This window comes from Ambystoma mexicanum, chromosome 7q (genome assembly GCF_040938575.1).
Source record: "Ambystoma mexicanum isolate Mex_15411 chromosome 7q, UKY_AmexF1_1, whole genome shotgun sequence".
Classification (NCBI taxonomy): domain Eukaryota; kingdom Metazoa; phylum Chordata; class Amphibia; order Caudata; family Ambystomatidae; genus Ambystoma; species Ambystoma mexicanum.
Window position 1 is genome coordinate 412,656,917 of NC_090941.1, and position 27,959 is coordinate 412,684,875.

The window sequence follows — 27,959 nt, forward strand, 5'->3', positions numbered from 1 at the left end:
GGATATGATGGGTAGTGTTAGGTGCCAGACCATGAGGGAAAATAAAGGGAAGGCGGCTTGGAGGTGCATTAGGTTAGTTTGGGCGGTGGGCTGATAGGGTGTTATTTTGTTTAACCGGTTTGCAAACCAGCAATAAAGGATGCCTTGCTTTGTCCATTTCCAATACGACTCCGGAGTCATTTTGTTTGGTTTTACGTTCATAGTATGGTAAACCCAGATATTACTATCATTTGTTGGGTTTTGCCTGGATATACTCAGGCATGGTACTCACATCGCATGGCAGATGTCTCAATTTTCAAACAGGAATTGATATCAATTGACTAGATATTCAAATAATTGGAGGGTATTGTAATCATGTTGCCAGACCCTGTGACTATATCCCAAGTTACTATCCCAATATACCAGGTTTCCTATCAAAATCCTAGGAACATACACAGCCGGACAGATATTACCATCAAATCAGTAGGCATACAGACTATTTGTAAGTAATTACCTCAATATTGATTTATACCAATGAAATTGGGGTTACTAAGGATTAATTTATATAACAAAATTAGTGTAGAATGAGACACTAATTGTTTTTGGTAAGAATAAAATACCAACATTGTGAAAGGATGTGTTTTTATGTTTAGTTAGAACATTTATGTCTAGTTATATAGTTATATAGATATGATAGGGAGGTCCAGGTATTCTGAATTTATCTTTTGAGAGTATTTTCTCATTAATTTGTCTTTTTTTGGCTTATTTTGTTGCAATCATTTGTGTGCATTTGCCTGGATAAATGAGGTAAGATGAGAGACAGTTAAAATGAATTAAAAGTGATTTGGATGGAAATGCTTTGTGAACAGGAACGTTGTTTGGTGTACATCATTTGCAAGGAATTGACAGCATGTGCCTATGTATTCACAACCTAGTATTAGCATCATATCTCCAAGGCACTGTACATCCCTAATCGGTTATGGCTCTCATGTTATGATGCTTGATATTTATGGAGCATGTAAACACCAGGAGGCTTCTTCGCACTAGAGAAATAGGCATTCCTCATAGAGTGGTTTTACAGGCAATCTGGTCAGGAATTAAGACATAGCAAACAGATAGGTTTTAGAGTGTGAAATTCCAGGAGATTCTCAGCAGCTTTTGCTGAGGTACCACAATATTTGACAGGCATTGCCGTGAGGTACCAAAGTATATACAGGTTATTTGGCCTCATTACAAGTTTGGTGGTATCCTGCTGGTAAATCCGGTGGGATACCTCCAAATGGCACTTGGTCTGGTGGAACTACCTTTGGATTATAAGTGCCGGTAATGGCTGTTACTTTCCATTCCATGTAGTCCCATAGGACTCCATGGGGAGAGTTGCCGATATTACCGGCACCAGTAACACCGGTGCCGGAAATACTGGCAGTTTTTGATGCTGGGGTCCCGGAATTACATACCGGCACCTCAGAGCTGCTGGTAATTCCGACCATCCCACCTTCAAACTGGGAGTTGGCCGGTGCGGTACCGTGCCGGTATGCATTAATACTGGCACGTTATTACCACACTGGCCAACCCGTAATGAGGACCAGATTATTTGTCCATGTCATCACAATATTTGCCAGGTGTTGTCATCATTTGACCAGGTTTCCACAACATTTGCAAAATGTTATCATCAAATAACCAGGCACTCGCAACATTTGTCCTGCATTCGCACAGAGTGGGAGCGCAGAGTGATGGCGGGGGAACTGGGGCAAGAATGGTGAGCTTCTTTCCAGCTCCTCTTCAGCAGCAGCAGCAGGGAGCCCCAGAGCCTATCTGGTTCCCACTGCCCACCATTTCACCTTCAACCAACAATCAATGGGGCAGATGGAAAGAAGGAGGGCAGCATCTCTGCTTTCTATGTGCTCATGGCTCAATGGCTCAACTGAAAAAGCCAAGCCAGAATGAGAGCCAGGTTTGGAATGGCCTATACAAAACAATAGAGCAATGCCCGAATAGCCAACGTAACATGCTAGGGTGGGCCTTCTTTTTGGTCAAACCAGGTCCGTTTCTTTGGCCCAGGTGGGTCCGTTTGAGGAGTTCCTCCACTGTGCAGCTGGTAGATTTATTTTAGTCATGTTACTGAACAAAGAGGCTTTAAAATACACTATTTAGAATACATTACACCTCCAAACTTACCCTAGGATAGTACTCACAGTCTGTTGCAAAAGGTAGCAAATTGCCATTGGAATTCGTGGCTACTTTTTCATTGCATCCTGTGTCCATTGTATGCCCCAATCCATCCCTGATGAGAGCAGGTTTGCTGTCTCCTACCCTGGTGTAAGACCTCGCAGTGCAGTGGCTGACAGAGACGTGATGCACATGTGCAGGCGCCCCAGGCCTCCTTCTCCTTTTAGCCTTGGCTCTGAGAGCCCCTTCTCTCTCCTGATGCCCCAACCCTCGTGTGAAGACGGCAGCAGTAAAAACCCTCCTCTCCATGTAGAGCTTTCATGGAGATGGTCTTGTAGTCGGACCTCATTCTATTGAATTTTGGAAAGAGAAGACTGACTGCAGGCCTCTTTTACTGAAAGCAACACTGGCCAACTATGTCTGAAGAGGTACAACAGGTCTGGTATTCAGTGGACACATACATGAAATAACTAACAGTGAACTGCCTGCTGCTTCCCACGGTGTGTCATCCCTATTGCATGAGTCCTGGACCCATTTGGAAAGTGCAAAAGGGGCCCACAACTTTCGGGGCATCAGATGAAATAAATGTCTCACGTTTTCAGAACGTGTGCTCTCATGTGTTATGCCCCTCATGTGTTATGCTCTTTAATTGTATGACATTGATCTTTTATTGTGGTTGCACTATTCACGGAGTACACTTTCAGGCACTATAGGAAGCCAACATTTTAGAAAAAAGAACATAGATATCTGTTATATGTCTCAGCAGGATAGCTCAGGGGCAATGTGCTCAACTTGGAAGCAAGACGACATGGAACAACACAGGTTAGATCCCCAGGTTCGCACTTGGAAACCTCTGGGTATTAAGCGTGTTATATATAACATATCATATCATAGGGAAAGACAATGGCTCATAATTCACTTATCCATTGGGTGTTTCCCGCACCCTGACATTAATAACCTTTGAACTATACTTAAATCTGGACAACTTCTACCAACACTAATTTCAGTAGTATTGAAACTTGCATATTTATGTGAGGCTCTAAATTGTCCCATAGGCCTCTCATGGTAGTACCTGGTGGTCTGTGCAGTGCTAGGAATTGCTCCGTGGCCTGTGCACGCTAGGGGCCTCATCACTAGTTTTGTGGTAACGATAACACATTCAGCATTTCCGAATGCTGCACGTTTCACCCCTGGGCACTATTATGGGTTTTTATAAACTCTTTTTTTCCCGAAATTTTTGCCCGCTTCTTCTCTCACAAAAGCAATACCAAATGCGGTATTCGTGCATGCAATATTACCACATGCATAAATAATGCATTTCCACCATGAAGTCCAATGGAACTCCAAAACTGGGAATAACTGAAAGGTTCACATGACTCTGAAACATGTGGACCCTCACCATTGAATGCAAACCAGTATTAGAGCTTAGCAGTACTTCCATAGGAAATATGACCCAACCCCTACCGCGGGCCTCAGTATCCTGCGCATCCTCCTGTGTTTTCTCCTTACACATACTCTGACCTGTGTGCTTGGATTTTACAAAGTAGTATTTTGAATGGAATGATAGTGTGAAGTGCTAGAAACGCTCCATATGCACATGAAGCCCTATTTGTGAATGTAATGATATGAAGTTGTAGTCCTACATCCATTTCTATATACAGCATGCTATTTACAATATGCCCTAGTAACGCGTTTGGTCTATTTCCACAAGCCTGGTGTTTTGTTGTACAAAACACCAGGATCCACCCCGTCTCCTCCACAAGGCCAACCAGATCACCCTTTACCAACAAGCTCTATGTGCCACTAGTAAAAAGAGCCAGAGCGGGCGGTTCCAGCTTCCCATATCTTGCACCCACACACTGGAATGCCCTTCCTCCCACAATCCGAGGTGAGGCCTCCCTCATCGCTTTCCATAAAGCTATGAAAACCATCCTCTTCACATAAGGTCCCTCGCATCAGCATGAATACTATACATATGACCCATTGCATAAGCTGTAATGTAATGACCAAATGCATAAGCTGTAATGATAGAATTATGTCTGTAGTATTTGTAGTATCAACGACTGCTACTATTCCTGTACCTCTGTAACTAAGCTCTTACAAGTAACAGCGCTTCAATGCCCCTGGGCTGTCTGCGCACTATATAAATATAAATAAATAAATAAAATGCTCCTTTTGGATCATTAATGGCCCTATGCAATATGTCCTTAGTGCTATTATATCTAGTATATTTCACGTTTCTACTGGTTTACTTGCTCTTACACTTCATAGTAAATAATAAATAGCGGTGATAACTGTCGAAGCAACACACCTAATAATTTGAAAACAAAGAAAGCCCTTAAGAGGGACAATTGAATTAAGAATTAGTTGAGAAATCTCACCTCCATATTAAACACAACTATGGGCTTCATTACAAGTTTGGCGGTCTGGAAATAAGGGTGCCGCTAGCAAAGTACTGGCACCCTTTCTGGACCGCCAAACTAAGAGTCTGCCGGTAGGTGCATGGAACTCCCGGCAGGCCTGAGCTTGTTCATGCCCCTACGGGCAGGCTTTTCACTGAAGCACAGACACCATTACTAACGGTGCCGGTGCTTCAGGTTTCCCATTCCCACGGAGTCCTGCGGGACTCCGTGGGAATGGGTAATAACCATTCTGCCACGCATGATATACCGGTGGCACCGGGATGTGAGATGGTGAAAATGGTGTTACGGGGTTGGCGGTAGCCCCTGCCTACCAGCGGGATTTACAGATGTCCCCGTAATGAGGCCCGATGTGTTCACTCACTAATGTAGGTGACATGAGGGTCGGGGTAATATATAGTAGAGCTACACAGGAGACGTTACGAGTTTGGTGGTGTGTTAAAAGTGGTGGCAAATGGTTTCCAATGGATTTACTGCCAATTTACCACTCTGACAAAGTCTTACTTTGGTGATTGGGGAAGCGGCGAGCCTACATACAAACACAGTCCAGTATGGTTAAATATGCAGGGTAACTGAAATACTCATTGACACCTGGTCTTCTCAAACTTACAAACAAAAAGGGAATTTAAGGTATTTCTTCAACATGCTGATTGAATGATAAAGTGCTAAATAATATACAGCTAATTGAGTCACACATAGTATAACAGTAAACATTGATTTACGGACTACATTACATTAGCAAACCTACATGAACCCCAGACCAGCATGTGTTTCACCAATCAAAGCTATCTCAAGGTCTGTAGAAGCTTGACCAATATGATATTAGGCATGTGCTGGGTTTATTGTCATTGAAAAGCTGTGTTGAAGGGAATGCCCTCCTATTAATGAGAAAAACGATGTCACCTCTGCAAGATTCATTATTTTGTGGTCATTGATATAAGGAAATGAATGTGATTATTTGTCAGGTTGGATATTGTTAGGAAGACATGGTATCAAACAGTGAAGACAGACACAAGTGATCACAGTTCAAGGGTGTTTATTGAACTTCAAATGGGTTGCTTAAATGCTTAAACTTAAATCTAAGGATGGGAGCAAGCTACGACCATCAAATAATAACAACGCAGTCCTAGTCGAGTCTCTGTCAAAATAAAAGTTCCTATACTAATAAACCTATTGCCAATCCTTACTTCTAAATGCAAAAGTGTGTGGGAAAATGGTGTGTGCAAAAGAAAATTGTTTAAGAAATGATACGTCAGGACGGTTGAGCAGTTGGCTTCCCTTCCCCACGTTTTCAGTACGGGGCAGGTCGGCACATTCGAGCTTCGCACACACTCTGGCTTTTCGGCCACGAGGACACAGTTCAAAGCACAGACATCAGGGCCTTCTGTCAAAGCCTCTTTTGTGGTAACAGTCTCTTACTGTAGAGGGTCTGTCATAACAAAACAAATCTCAAAGTTTCATTCCTATCAGGATTTTCCCATGCACAAGTTCTCGGTTTCGATGGTCATCATGGATCTCCCTTCTTCAGGCGGAGACCCCCTTTTTATCACAATGTTCAGACTAGGTCTCTCTCGTTCCGGCTCAGACCATGGATCTCCCTCTGTCGGGCTCAGACCCAAAGTTCACATAGGTCCCCCTCTGTCAGGCTTGGATCCTCTTGATATGGATCTCCCTCATTCGGCTTGGATCCTCTTCATATGATTCTCCCTCGTTCGGGCTCAGATTTTCTTAGTATCAAAATCGAAGACTTTCAAATGTGCAATAGGTTTTGCTTAAAACGTCACAGGACCACTTTGATTCACTTCACACAATTGTTGTCATCAATCTTCTACTTTCATTTCTCTTGGTGGGATACCCCACAGAGACCTTCGATTGAGCACATTCACGGTGCCGGACCACACTATCAATGGTATTGTATCTTGCTTTCAAACATTCACCAGCAGTTTAGCTTTACTGACGTCTTTCATCACACACATTTATCAATGTTCGTTCCAGTGCTTGTTATAAAATGTTGCTGCTGGCATCCTTGACTTCAACACAGATCGGTCTTGCAATCGGTCTTCCCAACTCACCTGCTGTGTTGATCTATCTGTTGCTTTTTTGTTCTTGGAGCAAAGCATGCCACTACAGTGACTGCTGCTCCTTCCCGCCTTGGTCATTTACGCGGGAGGGCCTTTGGTATCTTCAACACACAATGCAGGATTCTTCAGTCTGGTTTCCTGCCCATACACTTTCTGCTTTGAAGGTTTCTTGAAAGTAACAGCATCTTGCCGAAAAGGTCACAGGTATTTCCCTTCTTACGAACCCTTCTGGGTTTGCCGTCTTTCTCCCCTCATTCAGCTGCTGACTTGAAACTCCTCTTTCTTCATGTGCTTTGCCTCGCTCAGAGTGTGCTCTCGTGCTGCAGCTTTTATCCACGTGGGGAAGTTTAATGGAAGTCAGGTGTGAGTGATTGTCAGTAATTGCTTGACTTCGCCTGACCACAGTAGTGGGACATATCAGGTACACTGCTCTGGTGTGAGTCTGTTTTCTCCTAGAGCGGGCTGTCCATGTGAAAGTGTTGGAGAAGGGAAAGAGGGAGGAAAGGTTCCCATCTCTCCTACCGGGTAGGAAGGGTTATGGGTGTTATTGTGGGACCGCTTCTCGCCATCCAGTGTCGCACTCCCAGAAGACCCCTCACCCAAGTGATTCTCCCGCACTGGTCCACCCCTAGGGTCTGGATGGCCGTGCCCTGTCCACCTGAGAGAGAGATCCACTGGGACTAGCGGATGAGATACCTTTGGGTTTCTCACAGTATGTATCTGCCACAAAATCCTTAACGATACGAATTATACACCAACACAACTGGTGAAAATGCAAGATGTGTTGTGGGATACAGACTGGATAACACATGCTCCGCACTGCCCAAATATAAGCTACTTAGGCCCTCATTACAAGTCTGCCAGTCAAGAATAAGGGTGTCGATAGCAACGTACTGGCACCCTTTCCAGACTATTTTCTAGGGAGGAATTCTTACACTTTGTAACTTCTCCTTAATTAATATATACCCATAAACAAGGTGCGCTCAACTGATACAGTACGATGCTATCATTGATATAAGTAAGCAACCACATTAAGTGTATGCATCATCTGACCATTATACCCATACTTATTAGTGTCATTTATTATTCATGAAATTCTTGCTCCCCAAAATTAAAAGTTGCATTTTTTTAAATATTTATATAACATATTTGACCATAAAATCTGTAGTAGTATATATCATAAACTGTCATAGCGTAAGTACATTATTCCAAGGTGCAAGATACAATTCCAACACAATGATATGATATGATATGACATTTATAATCAATTTACTAACAAGCTAGTGATGACAGCTAAGGATGACGTCTTACGCCCGCCTAACAATTTCCCCCACAGAAGTATGTAGCATACTTTGATTAAATTAACAGCCGCCAGATATGTGCTTGGCTAATCACCTTTTAAAAACCTTCCTCACAACATCCTCTCTTTGGTATGCGTAAACCTTTCTGCAATCGATCCAGAAACTTGTTACGGATGCCGGGAGTTCCTGTACAGCACAAGAATACGTGTTTTCAGTCTACCAAAGTGCCCTTGGTTCTGCATAAACGACAAATCCGTTTGTTTTTGGGAATTGCCCTTCTTGGGACCCATACGCCTAATGTGCAAAGCTGATTCAATCTAAGATGCAAGAAAACTTGTTGTCATAATGGGCTAGGAGAATTCTTTAGGAGAACACTTAGATAGCCTGGCAGAGTGTCATGAGGCGAGCATTATGCTTAAACTCTTTAATGCCACTTCTCATAGCAGCTCTTTTCAAAAGTTAACATCTTTAGTTTCAACAAAACCTTTACTTTTTTTCTTTTCTTCTTTTCACCAGTAAACAGAAAAACAGAAAAAACTATGTACATAACTACTACCCTCTGGGACTACCAATCCCCACAAGTCCCCAATGGTCCTGTAGTTTTGACCGTAGTTCAAGCACCAGTCCTGGACCAGCACTGTCCATACATCACATCCTGCTCAAACTCCTTCCTTTTTCTTTGCTGATCCTCTGGAGAAAAGTCACCTTTCACATGTGCTGTAACTTTATTGAAGTGCTAGTATAATTCTAAGCAAGCGGCGAGGATAACGCAGTTGCTAAATTATATGTCATATTTTACTTGTGTTGTTGTACTGGAAATGGTGCCCGAATTGCGAAGGTGCACAGTGACGTGCGCAGAGTGGATCCATTGTGCAGGTGGAATCATAGCAGGGAAAGCACCGGCACCGCAAGCCATCTCGCTCGCTTTCGGGTGACCGGTGCTCTCTGTGGGAGTGGTTCAGGTGGCCGCGTAGGAGCAGCAGGTTCTGCATTGCAGTTTAGAGGAAGGGACTTGCTCCTTTCCCCTGGTCATGTGGCATACGCACGCAACGAGCATGCGCAAGTAATTTCTGATACAAATTTGAAGCAAGTTACACGAACAAGCGTTTCTCTGTCCACACGGCCTCTATAAAGGGGTGAATACGTGCAGAGCCTCTCATCTATGACTGCCCTCTGCAAGGCACAGGCAACCCAGCCACAGCATACAATAAAAAAAGAAAAAAGAAAAATAAGAAAAAAGAAAAAATACACAGTATTAGGGACGAATGAATACTCAACAGGGCCTATCCTCCACACAGGCAGAATGGAGTAGGGAAGCACCACTGCAAATTACAGTGAGGAGGAGTGGGACGGGGATAGAGTCCTGTCTCTCAGCTTTAAGAGGGGCCTTGAAGACTCTCTAGCAATGGTTGTGTCCCAAGGGGTAAGACCCATCCAGGAGTGCCTGGCAGCGCTAGAATCCCTCATAACAACAATAGTCCCTAAAAAGAAAATGAGGGAGCTCAGTACTGGAGAAGGAACGTCACATGGCCCACTTAAGAAGCAGGTGCCGGCGCTTAAGAGACCCGGAAGAGCCCCCACTCTTCTACCCCCCCCCCCCAGGTCAGATGACAGGGGACCAGAACAGGCCCTGAGAGGTTGCCGGCCCCTTTGACAAACTGAAAGCAGCTTTTTTAGGGAGGACAGCTGTGCCAAGCCTCGTACCCCCTACCCTAAGGGTGATAAATACAAGGGAAGCTGAAGAAGGCAAAGAATCCTCAGCAGCAGAGGATGACAAGGTCGAGGAGGTCCTCACAGAGGAGGAGAAAGTGGACAGTGACGGCAAGGAACCTAGGAGTTTAGAGGAAGGGGACGACATAGAAGACATGTTTGATCCAGACGGTATTAGACACCCAAAGTCTATGGAATGGCTGCCTTCCCCAAGGGTGGCCCAGTGTATGGTGCAACGTATTCGCAAGCCCCTGGAGTGGGAAGTGCGCTTCCGAATGAGGGTGGAGTGTCCCAGGCCACAACACCCCAGTAAGATCATGGAGACTCCAGATATGGATGCCAAGATGGTCACTTTTATAACTAAGGCCACGAAGGACGTCAGGAGAAGAGTTGATCATGCCTGGAAGTCCTGTCAGGACAAGGTTCTCGATATGGCAGGACCCCTCGTGAAGATTATGGATCTGGCGGAAAGAACCAGGGACAACGGATAACCAGTGGATGCGCAGACACTAGCCAACTGGGTGCAGGGGGCCATTTGCTTTCTGGGCAACGCCAGTTGTGCTCTGTAGGCAGAGAGGCGCAGCAGCCTGTTGCTAAAATTTGACAGCAAATTAGGAGATCTCGCCAATTACGAAGCAGACGAGGCGGCGAAAGGTATGTTATTTGGAGAGGCATTCGCCAGGGAGATGTCCCGATTCATTGGAACATAAACGGCGGTGGAGAAGGCCCAGTCATCCATCCGTAAAATATTCCCATGTCGAGTTTTTGCTGGGACCGGTCGCCATAGAGGCTGCGCGGTCAGTCAAGCCTTTGCAAGATGGCCTCAGGGACCCAGGACACAGTACTGGGAAACCAGACAACAGGACTCCTTTTTTTCCTGCAAGAGGGGGAGGCTTCCATGGAAGAAGGGACCACAGGAATTTCTGACAGTACAATGCAACCGGCGGTAAGTGCACAGAGCGAAGGTTACCCCACGGTTGGGGGTGGACAGCTTTGCATATAAGCAAGTGGCGCGCGATATCAAGCGATGCCTGGGTGTTACAGGCCATGGTAGCTCTAAACTTGGAGTTTTTAGGTTCCCCACAGCAGACCAGTATTCCGACAGGTATCAAGATGTCAAGGGATGAAGAGTTGCTCCTCGAGAAGGAGCTTCTAGCACTAGTGGGGAAGGGAGCGATAGAAAGATGCTCCAACAGAGGTACAGGGTTTTACAGCAACATGTTCCTAGTCCACAGAAAAGGGAAGTCGGGCCAGTTATCAACCTGAAGGAGTTGAACGGGTGACTGAAATACAGGCACTTCAAGATGGAGGGTGTTCACCTCCTCAGGGACTTATTGCGCAAGGGAGACTGGTTTGCGAGGCTGGATCTGAAGGATTCCTACATGACCATTCCAGTAGCTCAAGAGTTCAGAGATTATCTCAGGTTTTACTGGAAGGGGCAGAGTTGACGCTTTGCGTGTCTGCCTTTTGGCCTAGCATCGTCCCCCTGCGCTTTCGGGAAAGTGATGAAGTCAGTCGCGGAGGCAATCAGAAACAGGGGCATTAGAATTATTATTTATTTAGATGACATTTTAGTACTCGCACAGAACAAGTCAGCCTTGAAGGATCAAGTGCTCTGGGTGAGCACGCTCCTGTCCTCCCTCGGGTTTCTGATAAATCAATAGAAATTGGAACCCAGTCTGAAGCAACTGATGAAATTCCTGGGGTTTGTGATAGACACCAGGAAAGCCATGTTGGAGTTGCCACAGCAGAAAATAAAGGGTATAAAAAAGGAATTAAGGACATCGATGGGGAAGTCGCATATTTCGCTACGGAGCCTGGCGCGAATAGTAGGACTTCTAGCAGTCTCCATTCAGGCTATATTTCCAGGGCCTCAACATTACAGAGCACTCCAGAGACTGAAAATCAGACATTTGCAAGGTGGAGTGAGCTATCATCAGTTAGTGCTGCTAGACGAACAAGGGAGAGTGGAGTTACAGTGGTGGCTGCAGAATATGGAGGCCTGGAACAGCACAGGCATCTTTGGGAATGTGCCAGAGTTGGTTATAGAGTCAGACGCAAAAAGGTCTGGCTGAGCGCCAGATGCAGGCAATTGTAGACAGGAGGACGATGGTCAAAGGAAGAGCTAAAGCTTCATATAAATTGCCTAGAGCTGCTAGCAGGCTTGTTCACGGTGCAAGCACTTGCCAAAAACAGAGCAAATTGTTGCATTCTGCTGAGGATGGACAATATCTCAGCAGTGCGTTACATAAACAAGTTAGGAGGAACGAGGTAAAAAAATGTTAGCAGAGATAGCAAAGGATTTTGGGCATTATTGCCTGCAGAGGAAATTAGTAATAGCAGCGAAGTACCTTCCAGGGAAGCAGAATGTGATAGCAGATTGGAACTCCAGGTTTCTGGTAGACTCCGGCAACTGGATGTTGAACAGTTGAGTTTTCACGCAGCTTCAGAGAGTGTGGGGTCCAGTGGAAATAGGCATCTTTGCCTCCAGGTTGAACGCACAGGGTCACAAATATTACAGCTGGAGACTGGATCCTGGGGCTTTGGGAACGGATGCGTTTCTGCACAGCTGGGTGGGGGCTCTTCACTATGCCTTTCCCCCATTCATTATGTTGATGAGAGTTCTGGCAAAGGTTCGCCGAGAACGAGCAGAGGTAGTTGTGGTAGCGCCGCTTTGAAAATCGCAATCCTAGTTTCCGATTCTGATGGAACTTTCCTCGGATTTCCCGAGACTGATTCCATGGAAAGCAGAACTTCTATGCGACCTGAGAGGGCAGAGACATCCCTTAGTCCAGACAAGGGCCCTGCAGCTTCTGGCGTGCAGGATTTCAGGAAACGATGGGACCTGCCGGGCCCTTTGAGAGAGGCTGCAAACCGTCTCAGAGAGTCATGGGGCCGCCTCCACGCTTAGGAGCTATGACGCAGCATGGGCACAATGGGAAGAATGGTGTGCACAGCAATGTGTTCATCCCGTTTCAGCACCTGTAGTCGAAGTGCTCAATTTTCTAGCAGAGTTGGCAGTTAGTGGGAGAACCTTTCATATACTGGGTGTATACCGATCAGCGATCTCCGCAGGACACGAGAGCTGTGAAGGTCCACCTATCGGGGAGTACACAGCGGTTATCAGATTGTTAAAAGGTGTAAAGATGCGCAGACCTGCAGTCCCCAGGTACTCAGTGTTATGGGACATAGAGGCAGTATTCTGTCTCTATAAGCAATGGCCAGATAACAAGTTGTTGTCAGCGCAGCGCCTGTCCGGAAAACTAGCCATGCTTTTGTGTTTGGTTTCCTGCAGGAGAGTTTCCGATGTGAATGCCTTAGAGGTTACCAGAAAGATTTTCTATCCTCCAGAGGGAATAGCCTTCCAGATTGCACAGAGAATTAAGAGTGAGTCTACATTAATTTCAATTCCTTATTTCCCGGGCGAGTTCAAGTTGTTTGTAGCATGCATTAAAGAATATGAGAGAGTGACTGAAAGCATTAGGCCAGCGGGTGTTCAGCAGCTGCTGATAGCGCGTAGGAAGCCTTTTCATGTGATAGCTACAGCTACCATAGCCAGATGGGTGAGAGAAGTCATGTGTTGGGCTGGAAAAGATCTGAATATCTTTGGGTCCCAATGAGTAAGGGGAGCTATGGCATCTAAAGCGTTTGTAGCAGGAGCTTATTTGCATGATATATTAAAGGCAGCAGACTGGTCTTCGGAGTCTACATTTAAGACTTTTTATTTCAAGCAAGTCTCTACTATAGCTAGTCCCAGTGTAAAACCATATCTGGCATAATACCCCCTGATAATGAGCATTGGCCTAAGCACATTCGCATCGCACTGAAAACCGCGTTGAGGCTGCTGAAGCAGAGTGATTGTCCTGAACTAAAAAACCTTGGAGCTGAACTGAACCTCAATTTAGATGTTTTCTGCACCAATAGCTTCCTCCTTCTTCAAATAGTGGAACTGAATGCTGAATAGCTGAAACTGTGTGCCTTTGCAGAAATCCATTGTGGTCATTCTTGAAACTGGACTTATTTTAAGCTTGGAAAACAGTTGCTACCATTGTATTTTGTGTGCAGACAAGTATGTTTAGTGTTTAAGAAAACATTGTACAATGTATAGTTATTTGATTCTCTATTAGCAATGTGAATTGGGTACGAACCCTAGCCAATCGTTAACCTGGAGAAGGGCTGGACGATGTAACCGGGATTGTGTATAAAAGACGCACACTTTGTAATGTCCAGCTCCCTCTCCCCTCACGGTGTCTGCTGGTACACACTGCCAGGTGTTTGGAGCCAGATAGCTATCTGTACAGAATTAAATAATACATGTATCTCTGAACTCGTGATTGGCGTATTTCAGTTTGGTGGTACTAAGCCTCGATATTTCCTTTGGTCTTTCAGATGACACCTGAATAGGGACCCTCAAGATTTATGTCACATCACTGAAAAAGAGACGCGGCTACCAGACTGGGATCGGAGAGTGAAGGGGCCCCCTGCAAGAGACGCGACTGCTCAGCAGTACTGCATGATTCGATCCAACTGGTTCAGGAGGACATCTTGACGAGGGTCCCCATATCGAGGCAGGCTCTTTGCCGAAATCGCCAGCCACGACGATCCTTTGAAATCCGATCAGACCCTTAGTATCTTTGGAATCAGGTGAGTCGTGCCCCAATTCCTAAGAATCCTGATATTGGTTGCAGTTTTGTAATCGCAAATACAAACAACGCCAGGTAACACCAATAATCTGACATGCCTGGGAAATTGTCATCCTGTTTCAGGGTATTATTCAAAAGATATAGCCAATCTTTTGGGACGAGGCCAACCGACGCTACCCGCTGGGTCGCCGGCTTGTTTAATGTACTGTAATGTACTGTAAGTACGGCCTAAGTAGTATTGTATTTAATGATGTTTGGCACAGACAAACTAGACATGTTTCCGAACTTCAGTGGCCAGTCTATGGCAGTTTTGAAATTGCACGCCTAGAGTATTTAAAATCTATATTGTTGAAGAAAAAGGCTATGCCTGCAGCATTTGATGCAATTAAAGATTGGAGAAAGGAAGCTATGCAGCAACTTAAAAGTAAAGAAAAGCATGCATGTAGACACATGACGAATACTGAAAAAGCATTATTGCATGATCAGCAGAACCAGTCAGAATCTATTAGAAGTATGGATAGGGCTTTTTCACTTGATGTGCAAAAGATATATCCGTCTCAGGGTTTTCATACCTCAGATGAGTTGATTAACAAATTGTTGAATGAACATAAAACTGCACCTCCTCCTTATATGCCCCCTCCCATTGTTGTGCCTCCTCCTGTTGTAGTTCCTCCTCTTCCCATTGTTGTTCCTCTTGCTGTTGTTGTTCCTGCACCTCCACCCTTACCAACAGTTGCCGTCCGCTTAATTCCGTCTCCACCGCCAGCGGTAGTGTCTCTGCTACCTATTGAACAAGATTTGTCTGAAATTTCTTTACCAAGTGGTTCTGCTCCACTTGTAGTAGTTGAAAGGACGGGAGCTGATTCAAGAATAGTGACTCGTGGTACAGTATCTAAAGCTAGAAAAAGAGAATTGCATACGTGGGCTAAAAAGTACATAGAGGAAGGCGATGAATCGTCTGTTTTAGTTGCGATTTCTGTCCAAGAAAGTATTCCTGAACAGACTATTTTGATAGAAGCGATGGTAACGCATTTAGGTGATATATGGAGTGATTTGACGGACATGAATGGCCCACAGGGGTTGAGGGATTTAAATGTCCTTACCCGCTCAAGGGACACTGCAGAGAAAGTACATGAGCATGTTGAGAAGGTATTTGAGTTTAAAAGGGAGCTAGATCGGTTACACAAAGATAAACTGGATGATAATGGACAGGAAGCCTCATATGTGCAGAAGCAATTTCTTCCTCCATTGAAACTAATGAGTGAAGAAATGCGCATTTGCACAAGAGACGCTCTTTGATGGATTTCGGATGTTTCAATTTCTCCCATTGAAGTGCATGACAATGTTTAGTCAGTATGTTCCGGCAATGCAAAGGCAAGTGTTACAGGTGATGGTAGAGTATCTACAAGATGAGTCTATGAAGAGAAAGGTTTGTTGTCCCGCAGATTTGATGGTCATTTATAGGAGAGCATTTTGGCCCGATACTGCTTTGACTACTGTGTCACTTGATTTAGCTTTGTTGCTTAATAAGCGTTCAGATTTGCCTATTTTTCAATTGCCGATGAGGGTGGTTCCCCCAACATTTGTTCCGAAAGTAGATATTCCAGCTGATGCTGTATCAGGAACGCCTGCTACTATTATTGAAGCACATTATGTTTCTCAGTTTGTTCATGTTCCATTTTCTAGACAGGAAGTGAATACTATTAGACAAACAATTCCAGATATTTGGAAGAATCCAACAGGATTTTATAAAAAAGTGAATCTGTTTTCCATTCGGCAGTTTTCACATTGGGTGATATAGATTTGCTGTTTCCCATGATCCTTCCTGCTGATTTATGGAAGCAGATTAGAACTGTAGATGATCAGGCAGGGATGGCTGATACATAGGTTAACTTAGTATGAATAAATGGGGAAAGGAATGCTGGTGAGAAACCACCACAAGTGATACTGATGTTGCCAGATAGAATAGTAGATACATTGAAAACTCTGGTTCCTGAGAAAAGAATCTTATGGGACAAACTGACGGCTTGCATACAATTAAAGTCAGAGGGTGCAACTGAATATTTAAATGGATTTGAGCATGTATGTTCAGATTTTAGTGGTCAAGACTTGAGTACAAAGTCAGGAAAAAGGCTATTTGTAGACAAGTTTGTGCACAGATTATTGCCTGAAATCCAATCACAGATTATGATTTTCAAGAGTGCTTGGCAAACGAAATCACAATCTGAAGTATTACATATGGCCCAGTACTATGAAAATAGGGTTAATACAGAGAAGGAGAAGGCAGAAAAGAAGAATGGAGTCTTGAAAACTAAAGTATTATTACAGCAAATAGCTAGAGGGGTGAATACACAGTTTAGAGGCCAATTTACACCACAGAGTAATGCACAACTGGGTCCTCTACACATGAACCATTGTGCATATTGTAGACAGGAAGGCCATTGGTGAGCAGAAGGCCCAATCCTTCAGCAAAGATCGAATAGCACATATGGTGCCATGGGGAGATGATCCAGAGGCCGTCCTGGGATAGGGGGTCCTGGTAGAAGTCCACAGATACCATCACAAGACATTCAGCAACAAAGTGTTAATAGAGGGATCATTTTCGATAATCCTCCGACTGTCTATTTTTTTGAGGAGTTTGCATTTGATGATATACTGTTCCGTTAGGACAGCCCGAAGCGGAGTCTGGAATGAAATGAAGGTGGTGTTATAACATGATGGTCGTGAAGATTATGGGGCCTCTGTCCCCAAGTACCACACAGGCGATACACAATAACTCCCTGAGCGATCCTTGAGGCCACAGGTATTGAGTGCCGGAAATGCCAGGAACCAGGAACACCGGAAACCCCCCGACCGCGGTAAAGCAAGCAATGGGTAAGTACAAAGACAAGGAAAACTGGTGAGGATCACAATGCAACTTAATACTAAAGGGCTTACCAAGGTGGAGGGGCCCAAGCCCTAAGTAGTACAGACAGGATGGGAGGTGTTCTGTGCAGAGACAGGGTGTGACTGGCAGCAACAGGTGAGGGGGCACACTGAATGGCAATCCGGATGGACTGAACCAGGATACCTGCGTGAGCTGGAATGACAAGTTCGGGTGTTGCAGAGCGTGGGGAGATCGTAGGCAATCCGATAGGAGTTCCGAGGTCTAGACCAGATGAGCACGTCAAATCCAAGGGGGGATCCAAAGGAAGCCAGAAGCAGTCCAAAAGTCCGGTAACCAGCTGAGCAGAACGATAACCAAGGGCTTGACAAGAAGAAGTCCGAAAAAACAGTCCGTGATTCAATAACGTGAACGTAGTAACAGGAATGCCAAACAGTGCCGAAACAAGTCAGCTGTGAAGCACTGAACAAGCGTTCCCTCACAGTATTTGTATGGATATAGGCTCGTCAGGTGACCGCGTCACATGACACACGGTCCCATATGCTTCCTTGTCACGTGATCCAAAGACAGCAACAGTCGGCCGAGCCTTCAGGGTCACGTGATGATGCAGCAGGAGGGGCCGGCAGTTCCGCCGACCAGTTGCGAGACGCCAAGGTAGTTGCCACTGGCAAAACGGATGCAAAACGTTTGTGCGCCCATATCCAACAGGCTGTTTCCATGTGCGCGGCTATGCATGTCATGTTGCTGTTGCTGCCGCCCTGCAGGAGTGAGTGGGGATCTATGGGTGGGGAGTGGACCGGGACCAGAGAGGGGGGTGGTAGTAGACCTGTGGATGCCCGCCTTTGAGGTATGTAGGACAGACGGCATAACAGGTGGGGAATAGGGAGCATCTATTCTTTATAGATAGAGGAGCACAGAAGTGTTCTATTGTTCATTCACAGGTTCCAGATATTCCACTGTAAGGGCAGAACAACATTTCTGTAGGGTTCTCTTGTACACCAGTGGTAAGTCTGGTCTCTCGGCCAGTACCGATTTCACTGGGGCCATTCACTGATTCATGTCCATTTCTTGTGACGACAAATTGTGGCGAAAATTGGTTGGGATTAAATTTATTAAAATCATTGAATGCTGTAATTTATTGTTCTCCGGATGGAGTGCATTTAACGATTTCGCCTCAACAAACTTCCGTTCCACAATTTTTGTATAGACCTTTACCGCCTCAATTGAATAAGGTTCTGACATGCCTATGGGCAGTTAATGACAAAGACGTTGGCATTTTACAAATTGAACCAGTTAAAATTGTGTTGAAACCAGGTGATTGAGGAAATTGCAGGGAGCGTGTGTAATAGTCTGATTCTACCAGTTTATAAGAAAGGGGATAATGCGATTCCTTTTCGTTTCATTATTGACTTGCACGCTATTAATAAGGTTGTTGCTCCACAGTTACCGATTGTACCTGATGTTACTACAATATTGACCATGATTCCAGCTACAGCTACACATTTTAGTGTTGTGGATTTGAAAAATGCTTTTTTCAGTATTCCTCTAGATGTTGATGGCAGATATTAGTTTGCGTTCACCCTAGGAGGACGCTCGTTTACATTTACTCGTGTGCCACAAGGGTACATTGAGAGTCCAAGCATCTATAGTAGAGCATTGAAAGAACAGCTTCATACGCTTGAGTTACCTTTTACTTGCACATTGTTGCAGTACATAGATGATTTGCTTCTAGCTGCAGATTCTGAAGTTGCTTGCAAGGAGGGCACCGTGTTGCTGCTTATTCATTTAGCAGAACATGGGCATAAGGCTTCATTAAAAAAGTTTCAATATTCTCAACAGGAGGTCACCTATTTAGGCTAGCTCCTGTCAAAGGAGAGAAGAAGATTGATACCTGAACGGATACAAAGCATCTCTAGCATATCTGACTGAAAAACACAGAAAGAGGTCAGAGCTTTAATAGGCATGGCTTCATACTGTAGACAATGGATACGACATTTTTCATTAATGATAAAACCTATGTTGGCAGTGACAAAAAAGGGCATTTCTTTGCCTTTACCGTGGAACAAGGATTGCCAGAACGCTTTTGATCTGCTCAAGGCTGCATTATGTTACACACCAGTTTTGGGCCCACCAAATTACGAAAAGATTTCTGTGTTGTATGTGCATGAATGTGATGGATGCGCTTTGGCTGTTTTAACGCAGGAACATGAGGGCGAGAATAGACCATGCAGTTATTTTTCCTCCACGTTAGACCCTATTGCATACGCTTTGCCAAGATGTTTGAGAGCTGTAGCTGCTGCCGCTGCAGCTGTAAAACAAAGTGAGGGGATGGTTTTAGGTCATTCTCTAACCGTGATGGTACCCCACTCCGTAGGCGTTCTATTAAACAGAACACAGATGCAACATCTCACATCAGCACGACTAACAAGGTACAAGCTTATTCTATTTGCTCCACATATCCAAATTAAGAGATGTTGCTCATTAAATCTGGTCGAACTTGTTAAAAAGCAGGTTCCAGGCTCTTTAAGATTTCTTCAGGTAAGTTTATTTCCAAGTTCTTAGTTACATATCCACATGAAGACATAAAGGACATTAGCTGTGACAACACCGGCTCCCATCACCCAAGGCCAGCCTACACAGAACACTCACTCAGAATATTCCATCATCCACACATAAACATTCCACATGACATCTCAAGCTACCTCACCTCAGATAGGCACAATACAACACACCTCCCTCCTTTACTAAACCATACATGCACAGAACAGGTCACATACCAGAACAACACAACTACCACCTTCCAAGATATGCGCACACGTAACACTCAACTGGCAGACAGACACTTCCACGGCCAAACCCAACCATCAAAACATCACACCCTGACAAACTACATTCCATGTACCAATAACAAAAATACTGTCATCCATCTGCCTGTTCCTGCCACGAACAAGCAACTGGGCTCTCACCCCAGGACCTGGCCAACCCTGAAACTGGGCTTCTTCACCTACATTCCTGAACAACCACAAGACTGCTACACCTCCTACCACCTGCCCCCGCCTACAACAACGCGGGTGTCCAGGCTGCCACCCTGGAACCCCAGCAGGCCTCTAGATTGCCGCTCTAGAGAACTGAGACCTCAAAGCCTCCAAAAAGACAATCACAACCTCACTCCAACAGGGATTCACAAAGTGGAAACATACAACATCACTGAGATCACAAACACCCATGGTCTTAATACCATACTCATTACACCAGACCAGGATGTACAATCCTTCCAAACACATTGGGAGCGGTGGCCACGCACTCCCGATGCCAACATCAATGACTGGTAAAAACTAAACGGTCTTATAGCAAGGAAAAAATCCTAACCCAAAACAAGCTGTTGAACCCATGGATACAACGAAATCCACAATAAATACCACAAGTAACAGAGAAAACAATTTACTCATCATCTCAGGACTTACCACACTCAATACCAACGGGTCATTACCAGGTGTCCCCAGCTACCCCTTTACCACCAGCTACCTACTGTCCAATGTGATGAGAAGGATAAAAAAATCCCTAGAGAATGCGCTACATCCCTCACAGAACAAACTCATCGCTGTTCAACCTTTACCGGAATCAGGTAACCCCTATAACCAGACCAATCCCCTCACATGAAATTAGAAAACCCTAAAATCCTTAATTGAAAGAGTCGAGGCGCTACCTCACTCTAGAACAATCGCATGGTTGTTCAACTTTTACCACGACAGGTAACTACCCAAACCAAACCAAAACAATGTAAGGAAAACTATATACCCCACTGACGTTACCCAAACAATTCAAAACATGCATTTCACACTGCAACACTTCCATGCTGAATGTGAGTTCACCCAATACCCAACACTCACTGACTCTCTCCAACCTATCTGAGTCAGATTCATCATAATATACATTCCAAAATCATAGAATGCTGTAACCATATGCTGTAAAAAATACATAAACCGCATTGAAAGCATTTGCGTTGTGCACATTTGAATACAAAACCATGTTGCTCATAGTAAGTAAAATCCCCAAAACTAACACTTTTGTGAACTAAAACATCCATAGCCATTTGCAGGCTCTTAAGCGAACCTATGAGTCCATAGCCGTTTACACAGGATCTACTGACATGTGCAATATAGCTGAAAATCCTCAAAATGATTAAAGCTATCACACTCATACACATACCACCCATCTTACACTAACAGCAACGATTTATGCACATTAGTGTCCATGTGCCATGGTGCTTGGCACTCGAAACCTGAAATTCCTCAAAAGAATTATGCTAAATACCCTTCAATACAACATATGACCACACTATATTGTCACCATTTCACTTACCCATTTACATAACAGAACAGCGCCATTTAAGATGCATGGATATCTTCTATAAACACAAACTCATTTGCATCCTCACAGTGCCCCCATTCTACAGATTCACATCGCACCAAGGCACTCACCATCCTGCACATGCAAAATGCTCTGTCAGTTTTAAATAGGTTTATTAAAGTTCCAAACTACCCAACATTATGGCTGTTACTCTCTGCACAAGCCTATACCCCACCATACTGTCATGACCTAAAAATGTCACCTTATTTGTTGGTCACTACCTGTCGCCTCACTAACTGAGATGGAGCGGCATGCCAGCATCACAATCCGCCGAAAATGTCTCTTTTGCCAAGCAGAGACCACAGCATTTGGCACCTAAACAAACCATGTCTCTTGGATCCGATTCATATCATAGGGTTCCCATGTTGTAAGCATTGTTCATTCCTGCCTTAATATAGCTGCACACATATTTTGCTTCCTTCCTTCTAAGACACATGTCTTGCCAAACGTCAGATTCCTTAAAGTACTTTCCCTTTTACATCCTCAGGGCAAACAGCACTTACAATACGAAGCTCTAACAATAGCACATTCCAAAGAACATTCTACGCTTCACCATCTCCCCCTGCTGCATGTGTGACATCATCAGTCACTAGTGCTCAGCAGGGCTATGCAGAGCTTCATAGGCCAACAGTCGTTCACTTCCCAGGAGCCCTCGCCACGAAAGGCTCATAAACCACCAGAGTTTCAGACAGCCAAAAACATGATGTGCACGATAAGCACAGTACGGTGCTGCCAGGCTCCCATAACTTCAAAGCCTGCAATTATCTTGTGAGAAGGACACCGTTTAAAACAACAGCTCCCCATTGCTATGAGTGCACAAGACATGTGTAACGCTCACCTGATTCTCGCAGAGGCGCCGGTCTTGACTGGGCGACTACCGTATCTTCAAAGGTGATGTGCAGCACCCGATTGGCTCTTTGGGCTGGACCTCTGTGCCCTGTATGCCTGACGTGCAGAGTAAGATGTCTGCAGATAGAAAATACAGGGTTAATGAACTGGGGTTATTGGGGTGTCCCTATCTCTTTCCTCTTCTCCTCTCCTGTAGACCCCCACAGGTTAACGCTCTCACCTTAGGTAAGTGAATGCCTCGGGGCAGGGTGCTGTAGCCAGTTTATTCACTGGATAGGTAGCGCAGGCCTCTTGACCTCAGAGGACTGCTGTCCGTCGTTTACTGCACGAACGGTAAGTTTCGAGTAACTCAAATGTCTTTAAAGTCTTTAATAATGATGTCTCTTGTTTTGCAGGGTTCCGGCGATGGCGGATGACGAGCTGAAGTGAGTTGAAGATGGAGCCCGTGTGATGAATAGAAGCGCCTGGAAGCACGTAAGTAAGCGCTTGTTGCCAGCTTCACAAAGCGCTCTAACTGTCTTTTTATTTTGCAGGTACAAGTTCGGAGCGGCTGCAGGGTGCCGGGATACCCACTGGGTTAGATGTGGAAAGGAGTAATGGCACATGAGTATTAAAGTTCCCCAATGTCTTTAAACGCACCTTGTTTTGTCTTTCAGATGCGAGATGCAGCGCCGACGGCCTCCGGAGCGTGCGAAGAGTTGGTAAGCTTTTGTCTTTCAGATGCCGGAATGCAGTGTGAAGACCTCCGGAGCGCACGAAGAGTAGGTAAGCCTTTGCCTTTCAGATGCCGGAATGCTAACCTGTTCTTTCTTGTCTTTATAGGTGTTGCTGAAGACTGGATTCAGGATGGTAAGCCTTTTTCCTTAGGCCCAGGACCGGATGCAGAAGACACGATGAGCGTTCTGCTGCAGAGGGTGCAGAATAACGCAAAGCAAGATTCATCCACCGGGTGTGGTTTAAATAGCCTCCTGTAGTGCTTAGGTGTCTCCTTCCACAGCCACGCCTAAGTAAGAAAAGAGTTCCTGGTAAAAAAAGAGTTCCTGCCTTCCAGAAGAGTTCCAGTGTTCTGAATCTAGGGAGTGGCTCCAGCCCCACCCAACAGGAAAAGTAGTTCCAAACAGAAGAGGATCAGAGGCTCAACTGGCAGGCAAGTAAGCAGCATGGTCTGCTGCAGGTAAGTCCACCCAAGCATTATGAGCCCGGCGCTTCCAGCGCTGGGACTGGGCATATTTATGAGCCTGGTGCCACTGGCGCCAGGACTGGGTCCAAAAGGTCCCAATTGGGACTGATTGGCACTCGGAACCTGGGTTATGGATCTGCTTCCAAGGGAGTTGGGAAAACCCTGACCTTTTGGAAGCAGAGATCATGACAGTACCCCCCCTCAAGGCCCCTCCCAAACCGGGCTTCTCCGGGGGTTTTGGCTTGTCAGGAAATGTTCGGTGAAATCTTTTGATTAGGCGAGGAGCATGGACATATTCAGCAGGTTCCCAGGATCTCTCTTGGGGGCCGTAGCCTTTCCAGTCAATTAGGTAGAATAGTTTAGATTTGGAGATCTTGGAGTCCAGAATGCTTTTGACTTCAAACTCAAGTTCTCCATCAACTAGGATAGGTTTTGGAGATTTGGTTAGTCGGGTTTGAGGTTGCACGGGTTTTAATAGAGAGACGTGGAAGACTGGATGTATCTTCATGTGCGGGGGCAAGTCCAACTTGACCGCTACTGGGTTTACTATGGTAGTGATGGAATAGGGACCAAGGTATCTTGGGTTGAATGTGCGTGGCCCTTTTAGAGATAGATATCTGGTGGATAACCAGACTTGATCCCCTACTTGATAGTGAGGGGCTTCCTTCCGATGTTGATCTGCTCCTTTCTTGTATTGTTCTTTAGCCCTTTGAAGGTGAGAAACAGCTTCCTTAAAGGCTTGGGTGATTGTAGAATGCAGGTAGTCTACTGCTGGTGTTTCAAGATCTTGGAGGGGATCCAACTCCGAGGTTCGAGGGTGACTGCCGTACAAAAGAAAAAACGGGGTTTTCCCAGTTCCCGAATGGACAGAGTTATTGTAGGCATACTCGGCTATCCAAAGGATATCTTTCCAAGTTTTTTCAGTTTGTTGCAGCATGCAGCGTAAATACTGTTCCAGAGTTTGATTGGTCCTCTCGGTTTGTCCGTCGGTCTGAGGGTGGTGACTGGTCGATAGTCTCACATCAATTTGAGCCGACCGACAGCAACTTTGCCAAAAATGAGAAATAAATTGACTACCTCGATCCGAAATTAGAACCGAAGGAAAACCGTGCAGTCGGACGATGTTTTCGAGAAATTCTCGGGCCAGAGTTGCTGCTGTTGGCAAGCCTTTGAGCGGAATGAAATGCGCCATCTTGGAGAATAAGTCCACGATTACTAGAATCGTATTGTATCCAGAGCATGGAGGTAGATCGGTGATGAAGTCCATAGAAAGCGTATGCCAAGGGCGAGGTGGGATGTCGATAGGGCGTAAGAGGCCTGCTGGTCTTTCCTTTTGACTCTTGTTTTGGGCGCATACTCCACAGGACATTATAAAGTCTCTGATATCTTTTTTCCAAGACGGCCACCAGAAGTAGCGCTTGATCTTTTCTGAGGTCTTGGCTATACCGGGATGACCTTCCATTAAAGAGTCGTGATAACAAGAGATTACTTTTTTCTGTAAATCTGTGCTGGGTAGGTATAATCGTTCTTGGAAATACAATAAGTTGTCCTTTACTGCAAAGTACTTTCCCTGCAGATGCCAATTCTGTATGTCTGCTGGAGTTACAAGTTGCCTGGCTTTATCCTTAACTTCCTCTATGGATTCTGTGGTGATTACACCCAGAATTCTTTGTTCGGGAATGATTGGTACAGGTTTAGGGTTGATCAAGTGTTCTTCCACTCCCATCCGAGAAAGGGCATTGGCTTTACCGTTCTTGGTACCAGGTCGATAGGTAATTATGAAGTCAAACTCGGCAAAGAATAATGCCCAACGGAGTTGTCTAGAGGATTGGGCTTTTGCGGTTTTCAAATATTGCAGGTTTCGGTGATCCGTAATCACAGTAACGGTGTGTCGGGCCCCCAGCAGATAATGCCGCCAAGCCTTAAAGGCAGACTTGATAGCCAGAAGTTCCTTGTCAGTAATCGTGTAATTGACTTCGTGAGGCGAGAATTTGCGGGACCAAAATGCCACGGGATGCAACTGATTGGTTACCGGGTCCTTTTGTGATAGAACTGCCCCCATGGCAAGGCTTGAAGCATCAGTTTCCACGATATAGGGGAGTTCGGGGCAAGGGTGTTTTAAGATTGGTGCAGAGATAAATTTAGTCTTCAAATCCTGGAAAGCTTGTTCCGCCTCGGTAGACCATTCAAAACGTTTGTTTTTCTTTAACAAGGCAGTGATGGGCTGGACTATTCGAGAGAACTCGGGGATAAACCTGCGGTAAAAGTTAGCGAAGCCTAACATGCTTTGCACACCTTTTACGGAGGATGGTGATGGCCATTTGAGAACTGCATCGACCTTCTTTGAATCCATACGCACTCCGCCAGGTGATAATATGAATCCCAAGAATTCAACTTCAGTCACGTTGAAAACACATTTTTCCAACTTAGCGAAAAGTTTGTGTTGACGCAATCTTTCGAGGACCATTTTCACGTGTTTCCGATGTTCAGATTCCGATGAAGGATAAACGAGAATGTCGTCGATGTAAACAACAACACACACATCTATGAGCTCTCTGAGGACATCGTTCATAAAATATTGAAAGGCGGCCGGGGCATTGCAAAGTCCGAAGGGCATGACCTGATATTCAAATAGCCCATACTTGGTGCGGAAGGCCGTCTTCCATTCATCGCCCTCTTTTACTCGTACCAAGTGGTAAGCTCCTCTAAGATCCAGCTTTGTATATATGCATGCTTTTCTGACTTGGTCCAGGAGTTCAGGGATCAAAGGTAACGGATATCTATTCTTAACGGTGATCTGGTTCAGGGAGCGATAATCGATACAAGTTCTAAGGTCTCCTTCCTTTTTTGGAACGAAGAACAAAGCTGAAGAGGCAGGGGACTTGGAGGGATGAATAAACCCATTTGCCAGGTATTGATCCAGGTATTGTCGAAGGTGAAGGTTCTCAGGCTCGGTGAGGGCATAAATTCTACTACAAGGAGGAGTAGATCCAGGTATCAGGTCTATCTGGCAGTCATAAGACCTATGAGGAGGTAGAGAGTTAGCCTGCTCCTTCCGGAAAACATCTTGGTATTCTAGGTATTCGGGAGGTAACTGGGGAGTCTCTGAAGAAATTGCTGCCAGTGCAACACCAGGTGGAGGGTGACACGTAGAGACACATTCTGGAAACTGGACCGTTCTTGCTCGCCAATCGATCAGAGGATTGTGTTTCTCTAACCAAGGTATTCCTAGAATAATCTGGAACTGAGGGGCCTTGATCACATCGAACACGATCTTCTCATGGTGTCCATCTTGACTTACTAGCGTCACCTCTTGAGTGGTGTGCGTTACTGGCCCGGAGGCTATCTCCGTACCATCCACCGTAGTAATGACGTCCTTTACAGCCTTGGGACAAAGTGTTAGATTCATCTTCAAAACCATTTCATGATCCACATAATTGCCGATGGCACCGCTGTCGACGTAAGCTTCAATTGCATGTAATCGACCCGGATTATCAGGGCTAATGAGGACCATAGGTATCACGAAATGCGAGGTCATGGAACTGGTTTTCACGCTCGGCAAGAGGACCTCTATTCTTGTCGGGCGAGGTCGTTTCCCTGCTCAGAGTTTGTAACTGTGGTAACTGCAGCTCCTACTGCCTTCTTGGCAGGTTTCACCGGACAGTCTCGAAGAAAGTGCCCTGAGTTTCCGCAATATAGGCATAATTGCAACTGTTTTCTCCTTTCCCGCTCCCTTTGTGTTAGAGGACCTTTCAGGCCCCCTATTTGCATGGGTTCCCCGGAGTCTACTCCTTAAGAAGGAGTTGGCGGTTTGGAAAATACTCGAGCATCAAACTTGGAACGGTCGGCCTTCCTGTTCTGCAGTCTGTGATCTATTTGAACGACCAAGTCTATATAATCCGAACAGTCTTGTGGGGGATTCACTACTTGGGCTAAAACGTCTTTGAGCTCTCCACGTAGACCTCTATAAAACAGCGTAATCCTTTTGTCCTCAGGCCATTGAGTTTCCACTATTAGTCTATTGAAAGATGCAATATAAGCCAAAAGGTCTTGATTACCCTGTCGCAACGAAAGAAGCTCATTGTCCAAGGCCTGCCCCTGTGCATGTCTTGCGAACAGTTTTTCCATACTAAGCTGAAAGGCTTGAAAATCATGGAGAACCGGATCATCTTGATTAACTAGAGGGATCGACCAGTCTGCCGCATTGCCACTAAGGTACGAAAGTACAAAAGCTACTTTAGCTTGATCAGTTGGAAAGGCTGCTGGCCGGCATAAGAAGTGCAACCGGCACTGATTGATAAATACCGCAAACCTCTTTGGGTCACCAGAAAAT